Source organism: Octodon degus, unplaced genomic scaffold (genome assembly GCF_000260255.1).
Source record: "Octodon degus isolate 3935 unplaced genomic scaffold, OctDeg1.0 scaffold00052, whole genome shotgun sequence".
Classification (NCBI taxonomy): Eukaryota; Metazoa; Chordata; class Mammalia; order Rodentia; family Octodontidae; genus Octodon; species Octodon degus.
This window is the reverse complement of record NW_004524628.1, coordinates 1,464,252-1,479,294: the sequence shown is the minus strand read 5'-3', so window position 1 is coordinate 1,479,294 and position 15,043 is coordinate 1,464,252. Positions and strand designations below refer to the sequence as shown.

The 15,043-nt window shown below is 49.7% G+C and overlaps 1 protein-coding gene across 1 annotated transcript in view; it reads left to right on the top strand.

Moving 5' to 3' along the window:
• The window catches only part of Slc20a1 (solute carrier family 20 member 1), a 38,726-nt gene that overhangs the window by 9,451 nt on the left and 14,232 nt on the right, over positions 1-15,043 (top strand). The window contains exon 2 of the mRNA XM_004633225.2: positions 1,410-1,412. The gene's annotated coding sequence lies outside the window, so the exon portion shown is untranslated. The remainder of the gene's footprint in view (positions 1-1,409; positions 1,413-15,043) is intronic.

Below are 15,043 nucleotides of genomic sequence, written 5' to 3'. Positions count from 1 at the left end.
GTCACAATATACAATGAATGTTTACATTTTTAAAAGTATCTTACAGTAAAGAGCACATTACTGTGAATCCCCCTGTAGAGTGCCTCCCCCACTTTGAACACACTTAGCCCATTGCTCTTGCTGCTTTCGAAGCAGTTCTGGAAGTTCTCTTTCCTGAGGGTCTCTACTGGATGAGGTAAGACATGTGATGAACGCTGCTGCTGCTGCCACCCCAGGGAAAGGCAGGGCTGCAGGAGCATGAAGCTGTGTCCTAATCTGCCTTACACACTGCATCAGCTCTGTGCACCTTCTGGCTCCCACATGAAGTGAAAATGAGCTTGAAAGGTAAACATGTTTGAACCAATTCAGGACACTGAGGCAGTAGTGACTACCCAACTGAAGACACAAAAGAGGACTTCCACAACCGCATAAGAATGATGCGATAACTATGCTTGAAACGAGGGGGTGGGACTTAATGGCAATGTCTTTTGCTGAAATCTATTAAAATTTTTTAAAACATTCACTGTATTTTGTGGTCATGCCCCCTATATTTTGTGTAAATCTTGACAGCTGCTCTAGCACTGTGGAGTATAATGAAATTCTCCTTTGGGGGGCTGCTTGTGCCCGAGTGCCTGCAGGGAGCTAGATGGGGAGCGCAGAGCAGCACGTTTGTGTTGAATGCTGACTCTGAGAATGGTACAGAGCATGCAAGAATAGTCGGGCCAGGCCAGGCTGCTTTGGAACAGGACAGCAGGCGCTGCCCAGGCCCAGGAAGCACTGCCTGGAATTGACAGGATTTACAAGACTCAGCCCTCTTCGTTTTGTATAGAAACCTCACAGTTTAAGAAAATAAGGAAGAAGGCCCAGAGAGATAGCTCAGTCAACTAAATGCCTGCTTAGGCAGGTACAGGGACCAGGGTTTGATCCCCTGCACCAGCAGAGTCCAGGTGTGGCGGCGCACGCCTGTAATCCCAACTCTTGAGAGGCTGAAAACAGGAGGATCACTACGAATTCAATCTGTGTAGTGAGACCCTGTACTAAATATATATATACACACACATATATATAAAAGAATCATGACTTCATGATTTATGTTCCAATACATGTTTCACAAGCTCCCAACAGAATAAAAGCTTTATATTTGGAATGCTGCTATGTGGAGTGGGACATGGGGACATGGCCTTGTCCTCCTGGGTGTGTCACTATACCCAGTTTCAGTCCCGGGGTGCCGGGGATCGTCCCTGTTCGCTGCTTCTGACTAAACAGGCCCTTTAATCCGCTGAGCTCTCTGGCTGGCCCGAAGTCATGATTCTGTTTTGTCTTCTGATAGAAGTAACTGCATTTTCCACGCAGAAAGAAATAACAAACATCGTGAGCCACATGCTGGAGGGGCCGCCAGTGAGGGAAGGGCCCTGACGGAAACATGCCAGCTGGTGCCGTCAGCCTCCGGGCCTCCTGCGCCTGCCTGTCTCTCTGTTTCTTCAACTCTCTCAGATGCACGCTAGGACAACGGCACTGTGCTATTGTTTGCCAACGGGTCAGAAACTTAACTTTTAAAGTGAATTTGAGCCAGGTGTGCTGGTGCACACCTGTAATCCCAGCACTCAGGAAAATGAGGCAGGAGAATGCCAAAAATTCAAGGCCAGCTTGGGCTACAAAAAAAAAAAAAAGAATTTTAGCAACCCTATGGATGAAAACAGAAACTGAATGAGATTTCCTCTTTATTTTTGAATGTATTTGGTTGTTACAGGGTCTCACTATGTAGCTTGGAATCGTGGTGATCCTCCTGCTTTCAACCTCCTCAGCTCTGGGATTACAGGTGTGTACCACTACGCTGGGAACTCGGTAGCCGGCTCTGCCTGCCCTAGGGGTGGGGCTGGTATGGCACGTGGTGCCAAGGAATGGAATCCGGGTCCCTGCGCTTGCCTAAGCTTGCCTAAGCAGGCGCTTTAGTCTGCTGAGCTATCTCGCTGGGCCTGAATTTTCCTCTTTAGTATGTACAGAGTGCTGCTTGATCACTATAGTTTTAATTCCAGCTGTTATAGATTGAATGTTTGTGTGTTCAGAAGTCCTATATTGAAACCTGACCCTTAGTGAGGTACAATGAGGAGATCTGGGAAGTGATTACATCATGGGGGCAGAGCCTTCAAGCATGACGTCAACGTCTTTTTTCTTCTGTATTTTAGAGAAGGGTCTACAGGGTGTTCAGGGTCTCACTACTAGATCCGACTCGTAGTGATTCTCCTGTTTATAGCCTCCCAAGAGCTGCGATTACAAGCACACGCCACCACGCCCAGTCTCAATTGCAGTCTCAGCGCACCCCGGGGGCAGGGCCAGCACGGCAGGCGTGAAGAGCGTGAAGATCAAATGCCTGCCCCTCTGCCTGCTTGCACTTTAATCCACTGAGCTATTTGGACGGTCGGGTCAATGTCTTTATGAAAGAGTGAAAGAGACCCCCGACACTTAAGTGGTGGTGCAAGCCTATAATTCCATGACTGAGAGACTGAGGAAAAGAAAGAGAGAGAGAGAGACTGAGGCAGGAAGACTGCAAGTCTGAGCTCAGGACAACTTAGCAAATTAGCAAGACCATGTCCTACAGTAAAAAAAAAAGAGGGTCAGGGATATAGCTCAGCAGATATAAGCGCCTGCCTAGCAAGCACAAGGTCCTGAGTCCTATTCCCAGTACTAAAAAAAAAAAAAAAAAAGCAAAAAAGGCTCAGGCTATAGCTGAGTGCAAAGACTCTGGTATTCGTCCATTAAGTGAAAAAGAGGGAGAGACAGAGAGAGACACAGACAGAGAAAGAAAAGCTCCTACGAGCCAGGAAATAGAACCTCACTAGACATAAATCTGTGGGCACCTTGATCTCGTGCTTTGCAGATTCCAGAACCTGTGAACAATGCCGTTCTGTTGCTCAGAGGCCTCTGAGTCTATGGTATTCTGTTATAGCAGCCAGCGTGGACTGAGACACCATTGTGTGCCTTGTTTGCCAAACACAGAAAGTAGGCCCTGGCCCATATTCCCAGGTGTGTGCAGTTTCCACCTACTGGGGAAGGCGGAGGACCTGGGCCTGTGGAGGAAAAGCAGCCCAGCTGAGCTCTGTGGGCTTGGGATGAAACCAATTTCTTCTGAGCCCCTACTTCTCCTCACCCGTAGAAGGTGGGTCTCTCTGCTGCTTCCCAGGCTGCTTGTGAGGATGAAGGAAGGGTTGTGCTTGGCAGCAGCTAATATTCCTGAGAAAGCTGACTTTCTAAGGCAGCTACACAAGGCCATTTGCTTTGTGCAGAGGGAGGTGGTGGTTACTGACAAGCCAGACAGGGCAGAGTACATTTTTTCCTGTGTGGAGGGGTGGAAAGCAAGGCTGGCAGACAGAAGTGGGCCCCACCCTGGAAAGCACCAGACAGAACTGTCTGTAGCCTGTTTCACAGCACTGGTAATGAAAGATTTTTATTTTTTATACTGATAGTGATACTGGGAATTGAACTAGGGGACTTTGCACTGAGGTAAGTCCCTGACTCTTGTTAAATTTACTTCTCTAACTTGAGACATGGTTTCACTACATTGCTAAATTGTCCAAGCTTGAACTTGTGATCCTCCTGCCTCCGCCACTTAAGAGTGCTGGGATTACAGGCGCACACTGCCAAGCCCAGTTGGGAAAGGCTTTTGGAAACAGTGCTTCAGCAGCCTAGCCTGGCCACCTGTGCTGACCGGTGTGCTTGGATTGAGGCTGGAGGCCGGAATCAGAGGTAAACAGGCCAGGGAAGTAGGGGACCACCGGACCCCCAAGTCAGAACTGCGGCCTGGCTTCCATGTGCTCTGTATGTTTTCCCCTTGGGCTGCGCTGTCTCTGCCTTTCTTCTTCTGTTCTTCTGTCTGCTCCCTGCCCCCTGCAGCCCATGGCAGCCCTGTGTCTGTCTGCTGCCTAAGTCAGTGTGTCAAAGACACTTAGCAAACTCTTCTGATGATCAAGATACGGGCAGCACAGGGCCTTCCCTTGTGAACCCTGGCTGGCCCTGTGTGGGTCATGAGTGCAGGAGGAACTCGCCCAGTCTTTCTTTAGTATGAGAGTGAGAAAGCCAGGCTGCCCCACCTCACAGGAAGCTGGAGCACGTGGCAGCACTTGACATCAGGTGTGGCACAGCTGGCTGGGTGAGAAGAAGAGCTGACACCTCTGTGCTGCTGAGGGCCAGGGTTGCTTCCGCTGCAGCCACGGAAAGCAGGTCACCCAGCATCCAAATGCAGAGGGTCTGACTGCTGACTTTGGAGACCCTACCAGAAAACAGAAGTATCTGGGGAACAGCCTGGCCAGAGCACCACGCTGATCAACTCCAAATGGTGGCCTCGGGGTCTCTTCTACCTGCAAATGGGTTTGGTTTGGCCAGTTAGGGCCCTTCCACGCTGTTAGGTTACACTTGCCTTCATGCCTTGAGCACCGGCCTTCCTAATCTTGCCTTCAGTCTTGAGAACATGCAGGGTGGCCGCGTCCTAGCAGGGCATGCCCAAGCGCGCCTCAGGGTTCTGCTGGGAAAGTGAAACAAACAAGGAGGAAGAGGGCTGATCATGTCAGATCCCACCACGGGGGCCATGATGATGTAGGCAGCCGAGTTAGATAAAAACAGTACAGGCAGATGGGGCTGGGCCCTGGAAGCGCCAGGATGTAAGATGAGACACCTTGCAGCTGGGGGGTGGGGGTGGGGAGAGGCACTCCCACTTGGGCCAGCCTCAGAACAACAGAGGAAAGAAATGCACCCACATACCTCCCTAGGGATGGGCCTCAGGGACTGATATTCTAAACAGTGATCAATCACCTTGAGAAAGCCAGGAAGAGCCACTAAGCAACTCCCTACAGGAAGAGCCCATCCGTGTCCTGTCTGCTTGCTACCACTTGCTACACGACTTGCTTCCCTATTTGATCCTGACTTAATCAGTTTTACCTGAGCAATTGTAATTGCAATCTTACTGACCATAGTGTTTGTCCCCTGTTATACCCACCTAGCAAGTATTCATGTTTCCCACCTTAGGCCCGCCCTACTGGGTAGATTTGCTCTATAAAATCCCTAGAAAAGGCAGGGTCTTTGGCAACCCACTCAGGTCCCCTTCTGTCCTTTCAGACAGGTTTCTTTCCCTCATTAAATATATTCTGCTCTTAACCTCCATTGTTGTGAAATTCATTCTTTGATTTTAGAGAAAACAAACTCACCTCAGGTTGGGATTTCCTTTCCCTCATATCAATGATAAAGGGAATAGGGGAACTGAGGTGCAAACTAGGCCTGGCAGGAAGCCAAGGTGGGATGGGTAAGAGCGGGAGTGCTACGGTGGGGAAGGACTTGAGGGAACCTCTGGAGGGGGTCTGTGTGCCTGGGCTTTGTGCCACAGGTACAGGGACCTCTGACTGATGGGGGCACACGGGGATGAATCAGAAGGCTGGGCTGTTGCATCCAAGGAGTCCAGGAAAGATGGCAGGGGCAGGAGCTGAAGGGGGCAGTGATGTGGGAGAAAGCTCAGAGGACTCAGAGACTCCCACAGTGTGGAAGTGGAAAGATTCAAAGGGCACTAAACTCCAGAGAATGCAGGAGCGGTGCAGCTCCGGCTGTAGAAACAGGGCCACGAGAGGATGGCTGCGCCAGTGATGGAGGCCTGCTAGGCACATGTGCGTGAAGGTGGTGACTGGGGGAAATGACCGGTCAGGTCAGATTCCCAGGGGGGAGCTTGGAAGACTAGCGATGGGGGAAAGTAGAAAGTGGGAAGAAGACGGTCATGGAATGGAGATGCAGAAAGCACATGGGCATCCACAGAGAGGGTGTTGAAAAGAGCTCTATCCTCATGATCAACTGCAGGGTATTTAGAACAAGAGAGAGCTGAGAGAAGGCGGGGCATTTGGAGTTCGGAGGTGCTGGGGCTTCCAGCACGTGTGGAGATGGAGTGGGTGGAGCGCAGTGGATGCCACTAAGTCAGGGAGCCTGCAGGAGGCAGAGTAACAGCGAGAAGGAAAGGAGACTCCTGGATGTTAAGAGGTGAAGAGCAGAAAGAGAAGTCCTTTTTTTTTTGGTGTAACCAGGGATTGAACTCAGGCCCTTGTGCTTGCCAAGGAAGCACTTATTGCACTGAGCCATCCTGTTGAAGACAAAGGATTCAGAGCAGCAGACAAGGGAGATGGAGACGCTACCACTGGATTGCACAACAAGCTGCACCCCCATGTCTCTCCACCTCATTCTGGGTCTGCCAGCTTGCTGTGGCCTTGTTGCCGTTCCTCTTGGCAGGCAGTGGAGCAGAGTCAGGCAGCCTGAGGGCTCAGGCCCTTCAGGATCTTGAGCTGTAGTGAGGACCCCTTTTCCCTGTCTGCCACTTACTTTTCTCTTCCCCCCACCCTAGGGCCCTATCAGAGCTGTCAGCTGGAAACTAGCCAGAGGGTTGTAAACACTAGGGATGTGTTGTGAGGGAGGGGGCGGTGAGGTGAGGACTGGTTGATTCTTCAGTGCCTTAGGCTGCAAGCTACAGGAGCAGCCTCTGTGGGCGGCAGCGCTGCAGACTGCCAAGTTCCGAGCCACAAAGCTGTGTGTCTCCGAGGTTTTGTTACCCACACTGACCCCGTAACAACCACTGTGCCAACAGCAGGCCTGTGGAGGTGGAAACATCAACAAGCAAGAGGTGCTGGCCTGGATGACCTCACTGGAAAAGCAAACTTACACCCCACAGGCTGGGGAAAGGAGGCGCTCATCAGTGCCGTGGGAGGCTGTTTAGGAGAGTGGAGGCCAAGAAGGGGGGCTCAGAGGGAGGAGAGAGGGCCAGGGCACAGGGGTGCCAAGAGCTAGACGGGACCTCAAAGAGGAAGCTGCACTGCTGAGGACTGGAGCCAAAAGATTTCAATCTGAGATTTAAAGACCTCTGATTACAAAGATCTATGAAAGAGAGATGTTGATTTGGGTAAGGAAGCGTGGGTGGGCCATTAAACCCATGGCCACATATGATATGAAGGAGATCTAAAAATATCCTCCAGCTTTGAACCTGACACTTTCTCTCTCATGATGGGTGGGCGTCTAAATTGGCATAATTCCGTATGAAATGAAAACACTGACATAGCTTACCACCCAGATAATCCTCTTGTGTGAAGGCAAACACGCTCCCTCCCCTCGCAATACACCATGTAGTGACCTATCATACAGATACTAAGAGAAAGTAATTGGGGAAATCCACATGCAATGACGCGCAAAGGCATCTAAGACAGTGATAAAGGAACAGAGCGAGTTGCGTAACTCCATGCATGATTTCATATTACAAATACCCTATATGTGGGTATCACAAGGAACTTATTTTTAAAGACAAGATCATGTTTAGTGCAGGCCGACTTTGAACTCCAACTCCAGCAATCCTCTTGTCTCAGCGTTCCGAGTGCCGGCATAACAGTATACTCCACAAAGAACTGTTCACAGTTGGGATTTTAGGGCTGAGACTAGGCTGAGATTCTAGGGAGATGCACTTTTAACTTGGTACTGTCTCTATGGTATCATTTTTACATAAGCAGCTTTTAATTTTATAATTTTAAAAAATCTACACATTCTCTTGCCCTAAATGATTTTACCTGTTAGTCTGTCTTGATGACTATATTTTGGGAACTAAATAGTCAAACACGGGCCAGGGAGATGGCTCAGTAGAATAAGCACTTCCCTGGCAAGCACAAGGGCCTGAGTTCAATCCCTGGTTCCATCAAAAACTAATAAATAAATAAATAGTCAGAATACAAGTTTGATAAGTAGCAGTTTTTATGGGTAGAAAGGATCAGAGTATTTACAATGGAAATCATCTTGGAAAATGAAGTACTCTCTCCCTTCTGTATTTTGCTTTTGGGACCGAGGACCAAACCCAGGGCTTCCAGCTTGCTAGGCAAGTGTTCTACTGCTGAGCTAAGTCCCCAGGACCTCTCCTGTTTTCCAGCCTGAAAGTTCCATTCTTATTCCTCTCAGTGGCTTCTCTGGTTTGCATCTGTAAGCAACACATAGCGAGAGAACGCTGCACTGAGTCCCATGTTCATCCCTTACTGCTGGGGCCCTGTGCCAGCTCCCTGGGCTCCACTTTCTTACTTGCCAGTCATGGGACCATCAGCTCTCAGACTCTCACTTCCTTGTGTGACAGGCTACAGATGTTTGCTGTCTGTATCAGAGTTGTGAAGATGAAATGATGTGTTTGAAGATAACTGGAATCAGGAGGATTAGGCCTATAGATATTTAAGGTTTTTCTTAAGTCATCATCATTTATTTTCTTTTTTGTTTTTTGGGTACTAGGAATCGAACTCATAACCTCATGCTTGCCAGGCAGGCTGAGGAAACACTGAGCTAAATCCTCTACCCTCATCATCATTTAAAAGATGAGGCATTATCCATGATGACAGTTAAAATGTTCAATTCCCACCCCAGCATGGTGGCACACACCTATGATCCCGGCATTAGGGGAGACTGAGACAGGATGAGGAGTTCAAGCCCAGCCTGAGTAACACAGTGACTTTGCAAGACCTTGTTTCAAAAAATGAAAGAGTTCAATGCAAAAGCCTTAGGTTTTTTTTTTTTTTCTCTCGCTGTTCTATTCCCTACAGATGGGTATTGAATGGTAGAATAAGCAGCCTTTAAATTTTTGTTTTATCGCCCAGGGAGGTAGCTCAGTAGAATAAGCGCTTGCCTGGCAAGTGCAAGGGCCTGAGTTCAATCCCCAGTTCCGCCAAAAAAAGAAAAAAAAAATTGTTTTATTTTGTTTCTGAACTCTGGCTGGCCTTGAATTCACTATGTAGCCCAAGCTGGCTTTGAACTCATGGCAATTCTCGTGTCTCAGCCTCCCAAGTGCTGGGATCACAGGTGCCACCCAAGTGCCACCACACCTGGTGAATAGACAGTTTTGAAACAGATAAGTTTTTGAGGTAGCAGTTAAGTTGCCCCTCTACACCCTGAAGAACCAGGTACTTTAGAAAATGATTATCAGAAAGGATCTGAGAACAATGGATGAAACTACTAGCTATACAAGTATTTCACCCTAAAAAACAATATATATTACAAAACTTTGGGACATCCCAAACCCAATTAGTATTCACATGAGTGCTCCCTAAATGCCAGGTATAGTGCTAAGCACTTAACTGAATCAAGCTTCATAACAACCCCGCTGTCTCCAGTTTAGAGAGGTAAGGGAGCTTAAGCAACGTGGCCAAAGTCACACCAAGTAAGTGCTGGAGCCAAGAGTCTAATTTCAGATAGTCCGACCCCAAAGCCCATGTGCTGATTTACCTAAAATGGTAGAGTGCTGGCTGAGGAAAGCAGGACTTAAGATAGAAAAAGCTGGTGGTTTTTCAATGTCCGACTGAAAAAAACTGTGTAAACATATTGTTTCTAAACTTACTAGGTAACAAGAACCATTCTTGTAATTGCTTCCCAGACAGCAATGTGCTTATGAATCATGTTTTTATTAAAAATGCAGGTTCTTGGTGCTGGAGGCAGCTCAGGGGAAGAGCATGTGCTTAGCAAGCAAAGCCAGGCCCCTCGGTTCAATTCCAGACATGAGCGGCCGGGGAGATAGCTCAGTGGATTAAGTGCTTGCCTGGAAAGTGCAAGGTCCTGAGTGTAATCTCTGGTACCACAATACCAAAACCAATTCTAGGCATGAAAACCAAACAAAACCAAACCAACGGAGCACTTCTGATTCAATGTCTGGGGCGGGGCTGGAGATTTTGCAAGCTCCCTTGCTATGAGCCACAGACCACATTTGAAGAAGCAAGGCTCTAGGCTAAAGCTGAGATGGTCCTCATCACTGAAAAATGGATCTCCCTCCTGAGCATGAGGAATTTGGAGTTCTACTCAGAACAGGGTCCCGTGAGGTAGCTTCCACAGCTGATCCCCTCACTGAATCCCAAACACCTCAGTTTTCGGCCTGGCTAAGCTGAGGTGGATCCTGTCAGGCCTGAGTCACTGCCTCGAGACACACAGCTTTTTCTATCCACTAAGCCCTATGGGGCTTTTCTCAGAAAACTTTCTCCTGCTGAGGGGAAGGGAAGAGAACAGGAGGCCCTGAGCTGCCTAGGGGGCGAAGCCAGTGGGCCTGACCCTCCCTGGTGGTGAGGTGCACTGGGGATGTGTGGGCTGGCAGTTTTTCAGGTTCTGGCAATGTCTGTGTAGAGTAACAGATCAGGGTGTACCCGAGGGTGCCGTGTGTGGACTGGCATGGAAGTGGCAGGTCTGGAGTCTAGAAGGAAGGCATGAAGGGAGAGGCTGACTCCTCCTTCTCCTTCTGGGCTGCTGTGCTCATGGTCAGTCCTCCCTGTGATGCTAAGCGCCATGTGTTTGTGTGTTGAGGGCAGGGGCCAGTCAGGCTTGCTGGTCTCCTAGATCCACAGCAGGCTATGTGTTGAAGGATGAAGAGCCAGGAGCCGCAGAGATGCAGGAAACTGTCCCTCCTCCTGGAGATGACTGTGTGCATGATTCATGTCCTGCCACCCCCTCACTTTCTCAGCCTGAAGCCACATGTTCCGGGGTGTGGGGACAGCAAGCTGACCCGTTCCTCTTTAGCCACAAGGTCTTTACTACACAGAGATCCTCTTGTTCCCAGTTAGTCGCCTTTCTTCTCTAGTCAAGAGTTGAGAAAGTGGAGCCTTGGACAAAATAGCGAGTCCTAGTTTAAGGCTCCCCTGGGGTCTTTTACAAGTGTTGTCCTGAGGCCGAATCAGAGGGCCAAACACGGGAACCATTTCAGGCTATAAGAACTGTGCCCTGTTCCCTCTGTCTGGGTCCTCTGCCACACAATCATGCCTACATCTCTGAACACAAAGCCATGGAATGCACTGAGCAGCCAGGGAGGTGCTGCAGAAGCGTGGGGTGGAAGGCCAAGTTCTCGGGTGCAGAGAAAGGGACTGATGGGTTTGCCTGGTACAACTAAAACCCAGCTCTTTCTGGGTGTGGGACACTGACCTATCTCAACCTGTGAGTGTCCACATCAGTGCTTGGCTGGTGGGGGCTTCAAAGCACCCCTGCTCCTCCCCGTGCTGTTCAGGGCAACGTCACAGACAGTGCCCAGTCCTCTTTTGTGTGGCATGAGGAAAGGGGGATTTCTGGAGCCGGAGGAGACAGCTGCATCCAAAGCAGGTGGGAAAGCAGGTGGGGAACCGGTGATGACACAGGCTCCTTCCTGGAAATGTTACTTTGAACATATTTCCTGCAGAGGTTAGCTACAGATGGATTTTGCCTTTCCCTTGCCAGACAGGTTTCTTATTTATTTTGAGAAGACTCTGGAGAAGAGTTTTGAGCAACTAAGACATGGCTAGGGCACAACTTTTTTTTTTTTTTTGACACAGGGTTTTGCTATACAGCCCAGGCTGGCCTTGAATAATAACAATAATAATAACAATAATAATTTGGCAGAATTGGGGATTGAACTCAGGTCCTTGCACTTGTCAGGGAAGCACTTATTCTCCTAAGCCATCTCCCTGGCCCCTTGGCCTTGAATTCTTTTTTTTTTTTTTTTTTGGTGGAACTGGGGATTGAACTCAGGCCCTTGTGCTTGCCAGGGAAGCGTTTATTCCACTGAATCATCTCCACAGCCCCAAGGCCTTGAATTCTTGATGATCCTTTTGCTGGGATTACAGGCCAGGGCACAACTTTGCTTCCTGAGAGAACATGTGCTCTGGATTCCTGTTTCTTTGAGCCCAGGGAAATTGGAGCCAATGTTATAGACATGTCTCCTAGAGTTGCCCCTTTCTATTCCAACTATGTTGGAGAAGGCCTACACTACAGGCTGTAAATGCACCAGGTAGTGGAAATGAGGAAAGCAGCGGGGAGTAAATGTGTTAATTTAGGTGTAAGACTTAACATCTAGGGCTATTGTACTTGATTCTCCACTTCCCAGCATTCTGGGATGTTCGTTAGGTTCAGCACTGGTTTAACTGTGGCTTTTGTGTGCCTTAGCTTCCTCGCCCATATAATAAGGCACCTGCTGAGGTTTACTGAGCGTTCCACACCATAATATATGCTGAGGATCTGAAAGTGTGCCTGGCACAGGCACACACTGAACTGTATCACCGACATTCTTTCCTCATTAGGGGTGGTGGTCGAGAGGGCTTTGGGGACAGAGAGGTGATTTTCTTACCAAAGCTCCTACCCTCTCTTCCCTGGGTATTCTCTCCCTGTGCTCCTGTCCAGTCCTCAGGGACGGCCTCTGATCCTGCTCTGGCTCCACAATGTCCCCATTCTCCCAGCAGACCTTTCCCAGGGAGCTTACTTCACACACACTGCCTGTTGACCTCAGAACCATCTCCTTGACCCCAAGTCCCTGTGAACTAGCGAAGTATTCACGTGGCACCATCTCTTTTGTCCGTGAAGGGGCTTTCAGGTGCCCTTCCTAGCTCTTAGCGTTTCAATCCCATCAAGTTAGAAATGGAAATATCCCCAAGAAATTCCACACTCACAGAGCTGGCCTAGTGTTCCGCAGCCTGCGGAAGGCTGTCCTCTTCCATTCGTGTGGGTGCAGTGAGGGACCCTTGCACTCATGGGACTCAGTGACAGTGACTCACCATAGATCCTGTGGGCAGTTGGGGTTCTAGCTAGACCAGTGAGTCCATTTGCATGAGCTGCCCCCCTCTGGCAGCAGCCCTATATGCATGCATGTCACCCTCAGCCTGAAGGACAAAGGTTGAAAGAGCCTGGCCCAAATGGCAGGGGGGTCTGGTCACTGGCACACAACTGGCTTTAAACAGGTTGTACTGGCAGCCATCAGCTAACTGGTGAACACCTGGAAAGATCACTTAGATGTGTTAGATGCATGGAAAACAGCTACACATTGGTCACTTAGTCCTGCCGATGCCTTTGTGAAGAACGGACGCCCCATCTCTTCCTATGAGACAAGGAAATAGGCAGAGAATGTATTTGCTCTTGGTTACATGGCTACAAGTAGCAGAACAAGTTGCCTGATCACATTTTTCATGATTTAAGCACTAGGTGAATGGGCCTCCCTTGGATTATGAAGTGTGTTCGCACCAATGCACCAATTGTGACAGGCATTCAGCCTCCCTTAGGCTTTTTTTTTTTTTTTCCTTCTGTTTTGTTTTTTGGAGACAGGGTCTCCCGAAGTAGTTCAGGCTGGCCTCGAATGAACTCACAGCAATCCTCTTGCCTCAGCCTCTCTACTGTTGGGATTACAGGTATGTGCAACCATACCTGGATTCCCTTAGGTTCTCTGGACCTCTGTCCCCAACATCTCCAGAGAAAGCCAATACCAATGCTATTGGTGTGTGAGAAGGGGAGGTCCTTCTTTCTTTTCCATTTCAAAGCCTCTAACTGCCTCTCTTCCCTACAGGAGAATAAATATGCCTCAAGCAAGATAAGCCCTGGTTTCCAAGCCTGGTAAGGCATGGATCCTCTTCTGCAACCCAAACCCTCTCCCACATAACCCATTCCTTCTGCCCCACCCCCAGGGCCCTGAACCGCACCTTGACCTTGACCAACTGCTCCCATGATCCCCGGCCAGAGTGTCCAGCAAACATTTGCCAACTTCAAGAGCTACTGTCACAGACTGGCCAAAATCACACTGTGAACAGACTGAAAGAAAACAGTGGCAAAAGTTGTAGATAATTTCCTTACAAATAATTACTTTGAAAAATATGTTTTAATTGACGAAATGCGGGGACCTTTACCAGACCAGTCCTTCTTTCCTGTACTGTTTCCATAACCTTGAAATGAGGTAGAGGTGGAGGGCATAGCCTGTTTTATACTCCAGGGTCAGCGCTCTGAGACTTGAACATTCTCTTTCAGGCCTGACCTTGGGACCTGGAGCTTCGTGTAACTCTACCACACTGGCTCAGGTGAAGTTTGAGCCTTTATTAATGACTCAGCCACAGCAACAACTTCCAGCATCAGTGCTACAGTGTCCTGAAGCTACAGATAAAGAACGTGGGTGGGCCCCAGAGCGTTCTAAACCTGGTGTATCTGGCTGGCATATTTTAATCTCACTACAATCCCATCAAGAGACCACGACTTAAAGCTCTCATTCTATGCTTGGTTAAGTCTTGAGTTTCGGACATGTAACAAAATGCTCCCACATGTACAGGGCCAATCTTTTCACTGATGTTAAAACTACACTATCACATAGAGGATCAGGAAGCAATCTTTATCTCAAAAGGAAAGGAAAACTTCCAAGACGCAGAGAACATCCCACCCCTTCCACCTTTTTCTACTTCCCCGAACAGGGACCGGGCACACAGTCACGGAAAGAACCAAAAGGAAATTAGCATTTCCTGCATACCTACTGGGTTCTAGTTCTAGTCACTCCAGTTAACTCTTTCAATTCTGGCCACACGTTGTACGTTCTGGAGAATTCGATCTGAGAATTTTGGGGTTTGCTCAAGGTCAAATGAGAATCTGGATCCGAAGTAGTGTCCTTTCCTCCGGTCCCAGCCGCAGCTCAGAGAATGCAGATCTGCCGCGGGGAAATTAATGACCCACAGCCATCCTGTGGCAGCTCTGCGCCACAACTGGGGCCTCAGGCCGGTTCTCGTGACTCAGTCTTTCCACCCAAGTGCCTGACTGCGGGAGTGAAGCGACCACGTGAGCACCCCCCCAACCCTGACGGGCGAGGGACAGAGCCTGTCTGGCCAAGGGCAAGTCACAAGTGTGACAATGAGCCAGGACTGGATCCCTTGGGAACAATCCGTCCCGCTTCTTCACCAGACGGGCGCGAGGTAGCCCGGCCAGTGCAGCCACCAGGAGCCGCAGGTCGTAACTGCGCTCCAAGTGCGGCTTGGGATGCGGCCCTCCACGCAAAACGGGGCCGCGTGGCAGGTACGGGGATGACCTTGAGTGCGTCTTCCCTGTAGGATGACCTTCGGGGGCCGGGCGAGGGTCCGCCGCGATTCTCGCCAGTCACCTGCGAGTGCGGACAGACGGTGTCAGGATAATCGGGCGAGGCCATTGGGAGGGGACCGTGCTGCCCCACGTGGACCAGCTCCCCAGTGGGGGCGTGGCCGCCGGCACGGGCCGGACCAATGAGCGCCACCGACGGGCTCACCCGGCCCGCCACGCGCGGCCGGCTGGGGCTGCGTCACTC